Source organism: Protopterus annectens, chromosome 8.part0 (assembly GCF_019279795.1).
Source record: "Protopterus annectens isolate FY-2018-M chromosome 8.part0, PAN1.0, whole genome shotgun sequence".
Taxonomy (NCBI): domain Eukaryota; kingdom Metazoa; phylum Chordata; order Ceratodontiformes; family Protopteridae; genus Protopterus; species Protopterus annectens.
The window spans coordinates 1,547,662,677-1,547,681,464 of NC_056741.1; positions in this window are offsets into that span (position 1 = coordinate 1,547,662,677).

An 18,788-nucleotide genomic window follows, 5' to 3' on the forward strand; every position below is an offset into this window, starting at 1 on the left:
AATCCCAAATCCTGCTCCTGCCTAATCCCTGCTGCTATACCTACAACACTCATATATTCCACCTAGCCTGAGGCCTGGCAGTCCTACTATTTCCCATTGGTATCACCCACAAGGTATTACTGGTGGTGTCATTCTGGAAAGTTACTCCACACTCACATGCACATAAATATTTACATATATATATATATATATATATATATATATATATATATATATATATACGGATTTATATTATATAATCAAGTCTTCAAATTTCAGAACATATCACTGAGTTTCCAAAAACACAAAATCAAAAAATAATAACAAATCTATTATTTATATATATATATATATATATATATATATATATATATATATATATATATATATATATATATATATATATATATATATATATAGGTTTACTACTGAAATCTGGAAAGCACAATCATCGGGTAATTAAAATGTTGACTCAAACTGTAGAAACCAGACGATAAAACAGGCATACATGTTAAAACTGAATACACCAAAACATATAGTTCAATGTATTTGACATAGCATTCGGTAACATTAGTCACCAAAGCTATGCAGCGTAAAGTACCGGTAGACTTTCAAGTTAATGGCACAAGGGTTTTACTATTTTGTGGGGAGGGAGCCACAGTGATTAAGTTAAATATATATATATATATATATATATATATATATATATATATATATATATATATATATATATATTTTTTTTTTTTTTTTAAAACTTATTCTTGGTATTTTTTGACAGTTCATGCTTTATCCTGCACCAGTACAGTGTCAGATTTTTGAATTTTAAATTCTGTGTTGGCATGTTTCATGCTTTAGACATTGGTTTCCATATGTTCCAACTCCGATACTGCACTACAGATAGAAAAGGGGAAATTCTCCTTTGAATCTGTTCTGTGCATATTGCAATGAGATGCAGGGAATTTACCCTTTTCCCCACTGTAGCATTATCTCAGAACTGGTATAGATAAATTGCATGGGGCATGGAGGGGGTGCAGTGGGGTCTACTAACTTATTTTTTTTTGAGTTTCCAAAACTGAATGATATAATATAAATCCATATGTACACATAGTTAAAGCAAAAAAAAAAAAAAACATGATTGATCTGCTTGTCTTTGCTTCTTTTTATCATTTAAATTTTTTTAGCTTTCTGATCTTGTATTTCTGAGTGATGGTATACCACTATCCTATTGGAAGTGAGAGGAGTCTATTGGACATGTAAATTTTATGATAATTAGCTGCTGAGATTTGTGTGTGTGTGTGTGTGTGTGTGTGTGTGTGTGTGTGTGTGTGTGTGTGTGTGTGTGTGTGTGTGTGAGATATATATATATATATATATATATATATATATATATATATATATATATATATATATATATATATATATATATATATATATATATATATACAGATGTGTGTGTGTGTGTGTGTGTGTGTGTGTGTGTGTGTGTTGTGTGTGTGTGTGTGTGTGTGTGTGTGTGTGTGTGTGTGTGTGTGTGTGTGTGTGTGTGTGTGTGTGTGTGTGAAGATACAGTGAAAATTAAGTACTACAGTTATTGGAATTCACACTTCCTGACTAATTCTATACTGGTGACTTGTATATATTTCTAATAAAAGCAGTAAACAACATTTTGTTTGCAAAATATAATATTATAAATGTGCTTATGGAAAGGTAACAGAAAGGCAATTATCTGAAGATTAGCTTGAAGGAGTTAACTTGTGGATCTTTTCTCCAGGGTCTTCACCGAAAATACATCTGTGTTCCCAGTCGGAGCTTCCCAATAAATAAAAGTCAATAAATAAATAAATAAATATATTTGGAATGGTGCTATTAGATAAGTAATGAACAGAACTCATTGTGTAAAGATATAGTGACTCTATTTGCAAAGTCTGTCAGCACTGAATTGTTGCATTGTGCTGTTTTTCGGGGAAGTAGATCATCCACTATGTGTTGGATGACTTGATACAATAGCCTGTGTAAGTATTCTAGGAAAACATTTTTATTAAAAAGTATACTCTGTGTCCAAGTAAATGCCCTTCCTGTATTGTTTATTTCCTCCTGGATCTGATTATTTTTTAATTTAAAACCAGTTTGATTTTTACTACTCAGCCATCGTCAAAGTGAAAAAAAAGAATGCAATTTGTATAACTAGATGTCAACATTCTTTTACCAGTTGTAGCTACTTTTCAAAAGCCTTTGTCCAGAAATTTGATTTCTGCAGGTTGAGAGTCATGCGTGTCCCATATGCACCCTCAAATATAAATATGTTAACTACAGGACTCAAAGTTGTAGGGGAATGTAAAATAGTATATCTTAACCACTGAGGTTTAGGAACATTAAAGACAGTCTGACAGCAATGTTCAAAATTAACGTTCTCAAGGTTTATTGAATGGTGTTATGATATACAATGAAAGTAGGTCCCTAGAGTGGTAGGGAGGAAGCTATACTGACAGACAGACAGACAAATATCCAGATATATTGCCCATTATCAAAGATCAATATATCTGAGTATTTGTCTGGAAGACAAGAGTGGGAAAAGCCAGCAGATTAACAGAGATTGTATCCATATGTCTTATGGCATAACATTTATTATCAGAGGTTTGTTAATTTATTAATTTTTGTAGAAAGTAGTTAAAACATGGGGGTACACATTATTCTTTAAAGTGAATTTCTGCAGAAAAAGGGTGTGACTGTGAATTGAGCCATCATGGAACAGAGTGGTCGTCTGTCACAGAAGAGTGCATGATATTAAAGGAGAAGAAAGGAGTAACAGGGTAGTATATTTTTATATCTGACTACTGATTAGCAGATATTGACTATGATATTTCATCCAGACTGTAGCTCCCAGGTTTAAATGAACACACAGTCAGTCTCCCTCTTACATGAGCCATATTCTGTCCTGGTTTCACTAAGGCAGATAAGTGGTTTTAATATTACTTCCCTAGTAAATGAAAAGACAACCAAGTGCTGCATCATTGGTGCTGAGATACTGAAAAGGCTTAAACCAGTCAGCCTAGTACTAATCTATGAACCTATGAAAATATGTGATGGAATAATAAATATAACTAAAAAGATGTTAAAGTAGGTAGAACGAGATGGGGCCCAGTCATCCAAATCACAAATACTACCTGCATGTCATTACAAAGAGCAAAATGAGGACCACACAGTGCACAATAATTCCTGTCTTCATGAAAGAATAAATACCACAAATAAAGGGGAAATAGTTAAATAATGACATGACATAGTGATCTTTAAGAAAATTATTTACAGATCACCTGGAAATATGGCGTTTTAGAAATAAAAAAATTGATGTAAACCAAGTGAAATGTCCTACTTAAAAGCATCAACTAAAGTTACTATTAAAAGCTATTTTGGTTTATTTCTAATGCTGACCACCCTTGAAGCCAAACAGCTAATAATTCTTACAAATTGTGCTTTTAACTACTGCAGTAGCTTACCTTCCCATCCCCTGAAACACACAGATAGATACAAAAGAAACACGCATGCACATTGAAACACACAAAAAATAAAACAGACTTGTGCATCGTACATTGCAGTCACGTACATATACACATGCTTGCACACATACACTTGTTTAATATTCTTCATGCAGGAGTGGGTATGTCTAACATTTTTGAAGCTGTGGCCTACATCCAGGGCAGTCTTAATTTCCTGAGAATGATAATGATTTGAACAAGACGGGCTCCCAGTATTTCTTTTAAACAGAGTGGAATGGAGTCTTAATTTCCACTTAGGGATAATTAAGCCCTTTAACAACTTCTGGTAAATGTCATTTGCAAGGTTAAATACGTGGAAACAAAAGAATATTTATTTTCTAATATTGAAACACAGATAATTATTATGTAAGGAAAGCATGCTACCAAGTTTTTTTGTTTTGTTTTGTTTTTATTAATTCTAAACAATGATTTCTAGTTGGATACTAAATGACTAAAAGCAGACAACCAGCTGTGAGCTGAACAGTCATTGAAGGGAGAAGGCTGTTGTTTATAGAAACAAAGCTAGAACCCTCTCATAAGTGTATACAAAAAAAATGCATTTAGGAATCATAGCAAAATGTGTGTTGATTCTCACACTATGTTTTTTACTTCCCAGAGTGGCTGTTGTCCCCTATAAATTTGTGGTTAAGTAGCTAACATAGCCCCATGTCATTAGGCATAGGATATTTACTCCTTCTATTCCAAATGTTTTTTTATTTTTATTTTTATTTATTTTTATTTTACATTTGTTGACCGAGCTGGTCCAATTGGATTCATGTCCATTTTTAGCAGAGGCTCGGGGAGAAAAGCTCCAAGTGAGGTACATTTGAGTATTATTCATTAAAAGCATTTAACATTAAAAAAAGTTACACATATAGCTCAGAGAAGTAAAAAAAATATATTTTTTACAGTGTCTGCAATAAGCAAAAATAAGAACATCATGGGGAAAAACAAAATTGAATTTAGTAGTAGGATTTTGAAAATATTAGAAGCAAGATAAGTGAGAATTCTAGGAACAGAATACTAGCTAGTCAGGGTTAGTGCAGGGGCAGAGCCAGTGAGTTAGGAGGTGAGTTCAGGGTCAGAGCCAGTGAGTTAGGAGGTGAGATTTGAGTTGGGATTTGAAGCTGGGAAGAGTGGAGAGAGCAGTGAGGTTGGAAGGAAGGGAGTTCCAGGCTTTTCCAATTGTGTTGGAGAACAAGGAATCACCTGCTAAGTTGTTGGATTTGCAGGTAGATATTAGAAGTTTGTTAGAGGAACACAGACTTTTGAGATTACAATAAGGGCTAATGAGAGTCGTGAGTATAGGGGTGCTGGTAGGTTTGTAGAGGATTTTATGGGCTAAAGAGAGCTGGTGAAACAAGATGAGATTAAGCAGTTCTAGCCATCCTAGTTGTTTTAAGTTTAGGCAGTGGTGAGTTCTATAGGTAGAGCCAGAGGCAAATCTGGCAATACTGTCGTAGGCAACAGTTGGTTTAGAGAGGTTAGTTTTGGACAGATATGTATAGATGGGGGAGGCGTACAATAGGGTAGAAATCAAATGGGTATGTGCTATGGAGGTTCTGGCAGGTGGTGTAAGAAATGGTTTAATTTTAAACAAGGAGCCAAGTTTTCTGTTGACTAGTTTTATTGTGCTGTTAATGTGAGATCAAAGCATAGGTTGTTGTCTATCTCTACACCGAGGAGCTTGGTGGAGGAGTCAGGAGATATGTAGGTGCCATTATTAGAGAAGACAGAGAAATTGAGTGGAGAAGATTTCTGGGTGGGGGAGAAAAGTAATAGTTTGGTTTTCTTAGGGTTTAACATTAGGCATCTGTTTAGGAACCATTTTTCAACATTGTGGAAAGTTTGTTGGGTGATAGAGTGCAATTCAGAGGGGGATGTGGCAGAAAAAATCAAAGTAGAATCATCAGCATATTGAATACAGGTAGCAGAGGACAGACTGGTATGTAGATCATTGATGAAGATTGAGAACAGAAGGGGGCCCAGTATTGATCCTTGGGGGACTCCAAGGGTAACAGGTAGTAGGTTGGATAAGCTGTTTTCCCAACGCACTGCCTGTTGTCTGTTAAGAAGATATGATTTGAACCATTTTATTGCACCAAAGTCAAGAGCAAAAGTTTTAAGTAAGTTTAATAGTATCTGGTGGTTGACCATATCAAAAGCTTTGGATAGGTCAATAAAGAGAGCAGAGGTTAGTATGTTATTGTTCCAGTTTTTGTTGATACAGTCAGTAAAGGAAAGAAGGGCTGGGGTGGTGCTGTGGGAAGGCCTGAAGCCATGTTGACAGTCAGCCAGTAGGTTTTGGTTTAACAGGTGTTTAAGAAGTTGTTTTTGGATGCATTTCTCCATGATATCAGCTAAGGGGGAGAGTAAGGCTATGGGACGGTAATTTGAGATTTCTGTAGAGGTCCCTCCTTTATGCAGGGGAATGATTTGTGAAATTTTCCAAAGTGAAGGAATGCAGCCTTCAACAATGGTTCTGTTAATCAGAATGGAAATGGGATAGGCTAATGGACTGGCTGTAATTTTTAGAAACTGAGCTGGTAAAAGGTCATCAGAAGTCGAGGAGATTTTAAGTTTGTGGAGAAGAGAACGAATAAGTGAAGTGGGTACATGTTGCAGTTGAAAAGTGGGTATGGAAGTGTTAGTAGAGGGGGACTGAGAGAAGATATTAGGGGCTAGTTGGTTAGCTAGAGACTGGACAGTTTCAGTGAAGAAGGTATTGAAGGCATCAGCAGTTTATTTTGGGTTGTTTTTGGAAGTGCCTAGGGGGTGTGGGGTGTCACTGTGGCCAGGCTTTAGGACAGAGTTTATGCCTGCCCAGAACTTTTGCGGATTATGTTGGTTGGTTTGTTGTAAATGGCAGTAATAGTTTCTTTTATCCAGTAGTACAGCTTTTTTAGTGGAGTTTCTTATTTGTCTAAAGTTATGTTGGTCAGAGGGATCTTTTGTGATACGAACTTTGGTCCAGAGTTTATTTTTCAGATTTTTATCCCTTGTATCTTTTGAGAGCCAAGGGGCAGGTTTTGATTTAATCCTAATAGATCTTAAGGGAGCGTGAGAGTCTAGAATAGAAAGGAACCTGGAATTGAAGTACGATACAGCTTCATCCAGTGGCAGTTGTTTAAGAGGAGACCAGTTGCATGCATTTAGTTCTGTAAGAAAGCTTTCAGGGTTAAAGTTTTTATTTGATCTGACCATTTTGTATTTGGGTAGGTTAGGGGAGGTACTTTTATGTCTGATTAGATAAGTGAGGGCATGGTCGCTTAAATGATCGAGTAGTGTCCCTACTATATAAGTTTGGGAGTGAGTATTTATTAGAATCCAATCAATATGCTTTCTTTGTTGTTAGTTTTGTTAGTTCTGGTTGGGGTTTGAATGGTTTGTGAAAATCCGTGAAGATTTAGGAGGGTGGGAGGGTCTGCAGAGTTACAGGTTTTCCAGTCTATATTGACATCACCTAGCACTATGGTTTCTTGTGGGAATTGAGTCGAAAGCCAACTAAGTATCTCTTCTAAGGAACTAATATTATTTCCAGGGAGAAGATAGGCGCAGATTATATTGATGGCTTTGTGTGTATTACATTGCAGCTTGGAGATAAGGATTTCAGCATTACTTATAGAGGGGGGTTGTTCATGTTTGATACTAATTTGCATGCCTGTTTTGTAGAGAATAGCTATTCCTCCACCCTTTTTAGCTATATGGTCTATTCTGAGGATATTGTAGCCAGGGGGAGTAATTTCATTGTCTAGGGTAGTAGGTTTGAGCCAGGTTTCTGATAGGCAAAGGATGTCGAAAGCATGTATGTCTAGTAGTGCATGGAGGTGAGTGATTTTGTTATTAATGCTGCGGATGTTAAGGTGAGCTATGGTGAGAGAGTTAGGGGGTTTAGAGGGTAAGTCAAGGCTAGAAGGAGGGGAGCTTGAGGGTTTTTGAGTAGCATAATTGTTAGGACCAGGGTTTGGATGAATGTCACCTACTAGAAGGGAGAGTAGAAGTGTTTTTATTAGATCTGAGGGTTTGGTAAAGAACTGTAAGGATTTTTTGTTAACCTGATTGTAGTACGAGATGTGGAACTTTCTGTGATACTTTGCATGAAGGTAGGATGGAGCAGAGATTATGTTAGAGAAAGGTTTGAAAGTGTAATGGGTAGGTGAGCTCATGTGTTGATTGAGGGAGTGTGGCTATTTTAGGCTAAGATGTTCATATGAGGTTAGGAGGTAGGGCAACAATATGAGAGGAAATACAGAGAAAAGGAGTATATGTTTAAAATAGGAAGAGCTAAGTAGAGTAGGCATAGTGCTAAGGAGGATTAAGCAGGAGAAGAAGGGAAGTAGATTTGGAAATACAAATAGGAAGGAGGGAGAGGCTGTGTGAGTTAAATTAGCATAGGTGGATAGGTTTCGGATTTAAAAAAAGGGGAGGGGTAGATAGGAAGTGAGGGCTAAAAATGGGAGGGGTAAAGTGTGATTGGAGAGGGAAGGAGGTGGGAGTGGTTAGGGAAGTATAAGTCTAGGAGTAGTGGGGGCGGGTGGAATTTGGGGGTAGGGTAGGGGAGCGGAGTGAGCCCGAAGGACGAATGGAGCGGGTAGAGACAAGTAAGTGAAGAGATATCAGCAAAACCAATCTGTGAGTAGCTGACCACAGTGTAACTTTCAGTTGATACAGGTAAGTAATGTGGGTAAGAGACAGTTGGTAGTGATAGTACTGGATACCAGAAGGCATGTGTGCAGTAAAATAATTGAGTGGTAAAAAGTGGGCTGGATGGGGCTCTAAGACTGGGCAGTAACAGTTTCCTTAGGCTTCCTTGTAAGTTTAGGAACTAGATCACTATTTCAGTTTCAGTTAAATTCCAGGGAGAGCAGGTCGGTGAAGTAGGAGCTGGCCTAGTGTAGAGTGCCACCTAGTGGGCAAAACTATATTTACAGGCAAGGACTTGAGAACAGGGATGTGGGTAAAAGGAAGGAAAGGCTTTATAGTCCATTATAGGAGATAGTGCAAGGATAGGCAGAGTATAACTATTAAGGGATAGAGTGGGGGTATGGCTGCTGGGGTATTCTGGCAAGTTACCACACTTGATAGAATGCACAGGTTACAAGGCAACTACAGTTTTTATCATTGGGTTAGGTTAGCGCTTACTTTCTTGCCTCCTTGATAGCAGGGTTCTTAATCAGAACGCAAGATAAATTCTGTAAAGTTTAGATGGTTTTAAAAGTTTGCAGGGGTCCTTTCACCAGGTAGTTAGACTCTCAAATTCTAGTGTAGGAAAGTTGAGTTAGACCTAGGGATGGTGGGGAGAAGAGACAAAAAGATGGTGTAAGAAAAACAGCCATTTACACAGAAATTAGGGTAGTGAACACAGTGTCATACTTCAAAAATACACACATACAATTTAAAGTTAATAGATAAGGCAATTCGCAAGTCCAAGCAACTGTATCTGAGTGAGAGAGGCAATAATACTTTTTAACATACAAGAGATCAGGTAGAGATCCAGTAGATTAAGACAGTCTAACAACACTAAATTAACCTAGGTAAGTCTGTCATTTACATGTACATCTATGATCTACTAAGTAAGATATAATAAACAGTGAGCTCTGAGTCTATTAATGACCTAAGGTTCAGATAGTAGCAACCCTTGAGATGTTACATTTGAAATTGTATCCTTTATAGCGACAACACTAGTGCAGGTAGATAAAATAGCTTTACATTTCAGTATACCTCTTCCACATTACATAGAAGAAAAATATGCTTGTAGTATTAAATGAGCCAGGATGTTACAATAAGAAGCAAACAACAGCAACATGTACCAGTACAGTTCAGTTAAATTATTTCCACATTGTGCAGAAGAAAAATAAGCCTATTTTAAGAAAAATAACCTTATTTTGTTGATTGAATCAAATTGTTAAAATAAAAAGCAAACACCAGAAGCATGTATCAGCACTCATGTAAGTCTGAGGTACCGCAAGCACTTCACCACTTAAGAGGTCTGTTAATTTATTTATTTTTGTAAAAAGTAGTTAAAACATGGGGGAACACATTATTCTTTAAAGTGAATTTCGGCAGAAAAAGGGTATGACTGTGAATTGAGCCATCATGGAACAGAGTGGTCATCTGTCACAGAAGAGTGCATGATATTAAAGGAGAAGAAAGGAGTAACAGGGTAGTATATTTTTATATCTGACTACTGGTTAACAGATATTGATTATGATATTTCATCCAGACTGTAGCTCCCAGGTTTAAATGAACACACAGTCAGTCTCCCTCTTACATGAGCCATATTCTGTCCTGGTTTCACTAAGGCAGATAAGTGGTAGATTAGGACAGTCTAACAACACTAAATTAGCCTAGTCATGTGTACCACCATTTTTGCACAATATTTTATTTTGGTGATAATGCATATACTGCTTGATGTTCCTAACCTGGATGTATGTTCAGGGCCCCCATGATTGGCAGTGTTTGAGAGTGAAGTCGTATGTCTCAGGATATGGCTTTTTCTTGTGTAGGCTCTGTGTCAGCATCTTGTTACTTAACAAATAATGTATATATATAACATAGCTTATAGATGCATTAGCTTCACTGTATTCAGATCTTGCCTTCTAGAAGATCTCTGTATACTTCCTCAGTCTAACAAATAAAGACCACAACTTGAGAAGAGAGACTTGAAGCATTTGCTAGAACTGGATTTTAACTTTCCAGTTTAGAGAAAAAAATTACCTTTTAAATATAACTTTATTTTGTTTTAATTTATATTCTGGTCTGTTTCCTCATGGCTGGCCTTCATCTGGTCCTGGTACCCATCCTCAAGCTCTGGAGGTCAAAGCATGGCAGTGCAGCATCATATTGATACCAAGGAGACAATGCTTGTATGTGTCCTACCCCTAACCTTCCCCAAGGACACAGCTGTGTCATTCCACTGATGTCTGCCAGTGCACACAAAGTGTTAGTGTGGTAAGTGCTGTACTGCCTTCTCGTCCTTTTCGTCTTCATTGACTGAGAGAGTAGCAGCACCAACCAAAGAACCCTTGACCCACCTCCCCACCCCCCCAAGAACAGGCAAACCAGAAACACACCACCCTGTTCCTTCACCGCTGGCCAACTCCTCAAGAGCTGGCACTGCTAAACGAACCCCAAACACCTGGGATTCAGTGAGACCTCCAGCCCTCTGTGCTATGGAGCTGGTTCATTTTTATTAGTCATTAAAGTTACCATCCAGAGAAAAATAGGGCTTTCAACAAGGATGAAGATCATGCACTTTTCTAGGTCTTGATAAGAAAAGAAACATTTTCATTGTCTATAACTGAGTACATAGGATAACCATGTATGGGCCCTACCAATAGTGTGAACCCTCTTATTCCGTGTTTGTGGATGGATCTTCAGTGAGGAACGTGGTAAGCAACAACAGACTGCCCCACTTAAAGTCACATGTTTGAACAATCAGTAAATTTTATTTCTGGAAAGCTACCCCAGAGCTCAGAATAGGACTTGCTTTTGAATTTAACATTCATTAGATGGAATTCATACCCACATATACTATGCAAACACCATTTGGTACTATAGCTCCTGGCAAGGCATTTTGGGACCACACTGTAGCACAGGGAGCATAAGAAAAATGTCTATGCCATTTTCTAAAAATACAGCTAGAAGAGCACCAGGATTCCTATACTCAGAGCTGTAGGTCACATCTCGCAGTTGAGCTCAGAGAATTAAGATCATGAGATACTACCATCTGCAGCCTTTAATAATAGGATTGATATTTACAGTCTCTACACATGAACTGTGTAGCTCTGTGCTCCCAACCCATCTATGAAAAGATCCCTGACTTCTACTTAGTGCGCTTATACAGTCAATATATAAATAAAATTAAACTAAAACATATAGGTGTGTGTGTGTGTGTTTGTGGGGGGTTTATTCATTCTACTTTGTCTCACAAAGCTTGGGAAACAACTGGTACCACTATAGGCATGAACATTTTGGCATGGATAGTTGTCAATAATAATAATATTTTGCAGTTCCCAATAACTTCTTATTGCCGTTATGCTTGTCTTTTATTTAAGAGTAAGACAATCTTTATATTATCAGAACAGTTAGATCACTTCATGCAGCTTCTTTTTTTGGCTTGACTTTGTCCTTGGACAATGTTGTTTATTGATCCCTTTCATTATATACATAGGGTTCTTATATACTCTCATGAGTTACTTCTCTATTTATCAAGTTATACCTAGTTACTTAGTTTGGTTAACTGATAGCTTTATACAAATCCTATATGAGTCTGCCATATAGTTATTAACTTGCAATATGTGTTGTGATCAACAGAAAATAGCTATAGCTTTTGTTTCACTTTAAATGGAAAATTGATTAAGTAAATTGTAACAAAAGACTCATTTACTGTAAAAATCTAAGCTGAGGGCCAAACATGCACAGCCCAGAAAAGGAAGTGAGTCGTCTTAGAAGTATATACTTATGTCAGAATTTGATTTTTTACATAAACAATTGAAATAGACCAGGGCATTAACCAGGACAGAGTCATAGGTGCACTGGATAATGTCCATTTTGTCTCTGCTGTTCAGCATATTATATTTAGTAAACATCTATAGACCAAATGAAATCAGACAGCAAAAGACGATAAGTGTCCCTATTATATTTGGGTGAAATTATCATTTGGTTAAATGTCATAATAGGTCAGACAGCATTGGCAGAACAGCAAAAAAAGAAGAACAAAACTACTTGATATTAATATCAATGACTGATAGTTTAGATGTTTGGAGACAGAGATTTAATACAGACATTCTTTGCAGATATTATGTTTCCAAGTTACATGTACAAGGTAGCTATTATTTTTATCCATTCTCTTTTAACATGGTAAGCAGAGTAATGAATCATGAGTTACTTCCCATGCAGCACAAAGGTTTATGGGATACAGATTCACAAGACTACAAAAGACATAACCATGCAGTATAGTGAAATATATTCAATACAATGTGTGCCCATGCAGTTGTGTTGAAAAATGCCATAAACTATAGCTGCATGGCTTGTGAAATGGGAAGTAGTATGTTGATTCAGGGCAGATTTGGCTAAATGTAACTTACCTTGAAAAGACCACTAACATGCTTATTACAACAGTTTTTGATTCAGTCCACTGCAATGTGTTCACCAGTTGGTGATGTTATAAAACTAGTTATTTCTGAGAAGTGTATTCATTTGGATGAGTGTTATTATAAGAAACCATATACTCAAGTAGTCACTATTCTAAATGAGCACAGAATTAGACAGGCATATCCAACAGCACCCCTGACCATGATTTTCCTTAGTGGTAAAGGTGCTAGTTCATTTCAGATAAACACATAGAAATAGGGGTGTGATCCTTCTGCTGTACAGATCTGTCACTGTTGCTGGTGTGCAGATTGCAGCCACAATCAATCTGCAACTGATACTTTATTATTTTACTTACTTTTCTTTTTATTTATTTATTTTTTATTTTTTTACTTTGCTAACTGGGTAGGTGGTATGCACCTAAGACCTTTCTTATCTACCACCTTGCCATAATGGCAATACACATAATGAATATCACAAGAAAATGCTCAAAGAACATATAGACAGAAAAATGTCCATATTTAACACTCCAAAGTACACAAATAAATAGATGTGCAATGTCAATCAGCTGTAAAGAAAGCAGTTTGTGAATTTTGGGATACGCATTATGTGTTTGTTTATGTGTGTGTGAGTGGGGAGGGGGGTGAGCTCATGTATATCATATAATTCAGTTGAAACCATAGTCAACACATATTTTATCATATTCCTATCAACTACATTTCACAGCAAACAACCCATAAATGAAATCAGTACTGGTTTGGAAATTTAAACCTAGCAAGATTCCTTTTGCAATTATTATCCTGCAGCTACTTCTTATACTAAGCCCACATGAACTACAGATGCTAAATCTATTCTGCCCAAGCTTGACTCAGTCATCCCACAGGCTCACAATATGCTTTCATCTTCAATGATAATAATGACCTTTTTAAGTGTACTCACTTATGTAGAAAGATTTTGGTAAACCCAGCCCCCAACATATGAACTATACAGAAGAGGTATAATGTTTTGCCTTGCAGAAGGTTGTTGGTGAAAAAAACAGAAAGGTATTTAATTATTTTACATTTGTTGAAGAAGAAGATATATATGTAACTGAGCTGAAGAAGAAAGGCAAAAACTGAATTTAGGGAACAGCATGATCCACTGATGAGAGACAGAAACATTTGTTGTATAAGAAATGATTAAACATTCGGTTAACTATTTTAAGAGGAACAGAACTGACTTTATCAAAACTTTAGATATTCACTTAGCAATTGCAATGACTACATACAGTTACAGTTATTTACTAATGAAAATTACCTATGTAAAATAAAATTTAAGTCATACAATCAGGAAAAAGTGAGAACTAAGGACAGGATGTGTTGCAAAAATAATGGATATGAAAAAGAAAACTATATGTACACCAAAGACTGAAGTTAGACAGATCATATTTTAGTTCAAGTTTGTAGCAGGTGTGACTGAGTATAACCATGATGAAAAGTCTTGTCCTGCTCTTAAATAATCATGCAGCAATTGTGCGACATAACTGCATTTTATAAAGATGTGCAAAAAAAAAAAAAAAAAGCTAAAGCAAGTGGATTAAAAAAATTGAACACAAAATGAAAATGACATATTTATGACCAAGTTGGAAACCAAAAGACAATGGTGAACAATATAAATGGCATTTTAATCATAGGACAATTTGGTATCTCTGCAGGAGATAATGGAGGCAAGATGGAACACACTGTCAACCAACAATCAGGAAAGCAATGGAATACATACTCTAATTTAACACAACCTGCTCTTACCAGTTTTTATAATTAGCTAAAATATCTATGCAAATATTCTAATGGCATTGTATCATTGACACCTGAAATAAACTACCAAATTATCTTAAAGCAAACAGCATTTTAGACATTTTACAGCACATCCTGAATGCTTATGTGGATGAATATTTACATACGTTATAGAGCAAGAAAGGTATTATTTCTCATGTCTGAAATATTTATTTGTATGTATATATGGAGGTATGTATGCATCATGCAAGAAGCTGTTGCTAATGTGGCAGATAAGGTTTAGATCTTTAGAGCATGTGCTAGCTGGACTACTGGTTAATGGAAACAATACAGAATTAAACCATACAAAGGTGCAGAGTGCAACATTTTCTTCAAAATACATTTTAACATCTGGTGCTAAATGTTGTTCTGCGAGATAGCTATTTTCTACACTGTTAACTAATTTTGGCCACTTGATGAAACAAATACATCAAAATCTGCTGATACATGTGTAATGAAAACTATGACATTCATAACCACTTTTCAAGTAAAAACACTTGAAGTACATGTTGATAGTATTCTAAACCATGTGGTTTGTGAGAGGCTAGAAAAGGTGAAAAAAAAATTAATTGCATAAAATTAAAGATGATGTGTACACAATCAGTCATTTGATTGACAGACATCTCAATCAGAATGCCATATGAATGCTATCCTGTGTGACTACATTAATTTATTTAAAGGCTTATGAAGCTTTTCAAGAGAATGTCTTATACAAATAAGACTTAATGTAGTACCATTGATTCATGTTCCAGAAAAGAACAATCAGAATGCAGAATTAAAACAAAACAAGAAGAGAAGAGTATGGAGTATATAGATTTCAACAGAATGCAATCAAAGCCTCAAAACTGATGAATGCCATAGTCACTGTTACACAAAACGATGGATTTGCATTTCACTGGTATGTAAGATTCAAACAGGTTCAGTAAAACAGAACATTATCCACTACTTATGTTTGAAATGTGGGCTCAGGAATGACAAATGCAACATTTTTCAGTACACAGTGCAAAATAATCTAATATGAATAAGCCAGCTGCATTACAGAGAGAAGCCAGTAAAAATGGCATAGAACTTGGGATCCTAAAAGTGTCAAGAGCATTTTTACTTGCACAGAATGGGTATGCTTAGATAGAAAAGGAGCTTTTAGCTATTGTGTATGAATGTGAGAAATTCCTTGAATTTGTCAAATCTAAAAAAAAGGTTCTGGTAAAAATATGATATAAACCCATATAAAAATATGAATAAAAATCCTTGTACAAAGCACTTGCAAAATTCCATAGCTTGTTACATAGTTTACAAAAATATGATCTGAAAGTGGAAGCTAAAACAGGCAAAGAATTTCATATAGCAGATTTCTACCTGAACTTTTTTAGATTAGACACATTCAAAGAACTTCTCTAATCCAAACACAATAATTAAAATGTTCTTGTGTCAAGTGTTTAATATTTAAAGTTTACAGAATAGCAGTTCATAGTCAAATATCTAAACACACTCAGAAGAAGATAAACACATCGCATGTACAAAATGTAAAGAAAGAGTAAGAGATGTACTGTTTTGGCCAGGAATTTAAAATAAAACAAATAATGCACATCTGTCCTACCTACAGTGTATACCATTACAAAATTCCAAAGAGATGATAGTACCGTATGATCCTGGAAAATGAGTAGGCACTAATTTATTTCAATTCAGAGAAACCTTGTATCCCATATGTGTGGACTATTATTTTAAGTTCCCTGAAATAATGAAATTGATGGATACAAGTGAAGGTATGATTAGAGGATTATAATCCTGAGACGAAGAACATCTGATGTTGTCATATTTGACAAAAGTCCTCAGTACTCTAGACAGGACTTCAAAACATTTGTGTATGAATGAGAGTTCAGTCATGCAATGCCCAGTCCACATTATCCATATTTAAAAAGGGCATTACTGCCAGAAAGTTAAGAATCAAATGTGAAGTAGCCACAGCAAATGCTATTAGGATTGTTAGCTAGCAGCTTTGGAATACGGAAATTCTGCATTGCAAAGGTTCAGTCTTTCAGGAGATCCACCATCGATAAGCAGAAGGCTGAAAAACACATTATCTACTTCATTTGCATTGCTGATGATAGAAAACCAACAGGACCAAAATGTTTTTTTTTGCTTTTGGAATGTGACCCAAGTTTTAGATTTATGCAAATAATTTATGTAAATAGATATTTGATTAGACAATATAATAGATAAAGAAAGGGTGAGAGTGCACATGTTATATAAAGGAACGTGGGCTTAGTAGTAATCAGGTGGCTGCAGTCACTGGCATGTCATGTAGTGCATATAATGTCTAGAGAAATAAGTTGGTGTTCATACCTCATGAAGTTCAGAATATATTTACTGTCTGCGTATGTTAGTTATTAAACCTCTTGACAAGACAGTATCTGCAACTTATGTCTTGCTTTTATAAAATCAAAAAAGAGCTGACTCAAGGTAAATGACGCTCATCTAAAGGTATTGTTTTACTGACCATTACAAGAGAACAGTTTGCTTACACTACCTAATATATTACATAATAGAACACATCATATAATACAGCAAAATAATAATAAAATGACAAAAATTATTTTACATTGTCAAAAAGACAGTTCTAGTTGCTTGTGAAATATATAGTGTAGGCCCCTTCCTTGTATTCATTCATCTAAACTTAAAAAAAAAAGAGAGACCCTCCGCACTCAAAAATAAAATAAGATGCAAAAGATAGCCAGGACTGATACTTGCTGGTGGTGTGAGATTGATGCATTGTAGAATATTATGAAAAAGGAACTTCCTCACTGTGGGGGTTGATGGTAATTGTTGTGGTGTTAAAAAAACTGGAAATATACATGGAGTATGACTGAGGGACTTTGTTGCATCATGAATAGAGATAGATGAGAACTGAGAAAAAAAGAATGGAGCCCACGTTCAGGGTGATTGGAGATGTTTCTGTACTGGAGGCAACATGTTATTGTATTAGACATGAAGCACTGTGAGCACCATGGAGTTTAGTTAGCTTAAACCATCAGACAGTGGACAGGGTCTGACTATTCAGTTTTAAATAACTAGTAAAAATATGAAAGAACAGCCTTTTGAGCTGTTCGACCTAAGCTGAAACACCAAGCAGTAGTGGTAAGAAATATTTGTAAATTAAATGCCAAACAGTAGTAAAAAATCATGTTGCAATCAGAATTTCTTCACTTTTGCAATTAAAACAGCTTCACGTTCTTCATACCAAAACAACAAATCTTCTTGCTGTGATTAAAAACAGCTTCACTTCTTAGTAGCAAAGCAATGAAACTTATATAAATCAGCAGATAAGTGCTGTGCTTATGTAAAGAAACTAGAAATAAATCTCAAAGACAAAGACAAAACCAACATTCTGTTTAATTGTAACATGATTTTTTACTACTATTTGGTGTTTAATTTACAAATATTTAGCTTAGATCAAATAGCTCAAAAGACTATTCTTTCATATTTTTTCTAAGTTGCTATTGCATGACTCTTCAGAAAATGTTAATGGATTACATTAATCTCTAGAGAATACGATGTCAGAAAAATCATGTTATTTGATAAAGTTTGAACTGTCATGCTTGAGACATTAAATGCTGAAGCTTTACTTTCTTCTGCTATGCTTGTTTCATTCAGCAGATGATTATTGCAAAAAAATGAAAACAACCAAAATAAATATAAGCAGGAAAAAGTAAATTTACTAAATCCAAGAAACTTTAATAATATATAACTTTGAAACCTTCCCCTCCTGGAAGATACATGGGTTAAGGCAACAAATGCATACCTCAAATAGCAAGGTTTTCTGCTTTATTTTGTTGTCAGTCTAATAGTTCCATGGGCGGTGATCTGTGCTTGTAATATATGATTGTGCCCATGTTAGAATTCAGGAAACCAGTGCTGAACTAGAAATGCTACACATAATATTCACAGAAATATCAGCTATAACATCTTTGGGTATTAATAACCTTTGTCAATGTTAACAAATGAACATGGACAACCCATTAATAATATCCAGAAATTAAAAAAATCATGGATGATATGATACAGCTTTGAAATTTCAAATTCTCATCAACTGACTGCAACAACTATTGTATCACTATATATATATATATATATATATATATATATATATATATATATATATACACACACACACACACACACACACACACACACACACACATACATGTAGATATATATAGATATATAGATATGTACATGTAGATATATAGATATAGATACATTTTTTTTGCTGTTGTTGTGAAGAAGTAATCTAGGGTAACTAAGCAAAGTGAATGTTGAAAAAGCAAAGAGGCAAACAGATGTAATAAAGTTAGAGACAAATGTGCACCTAGGC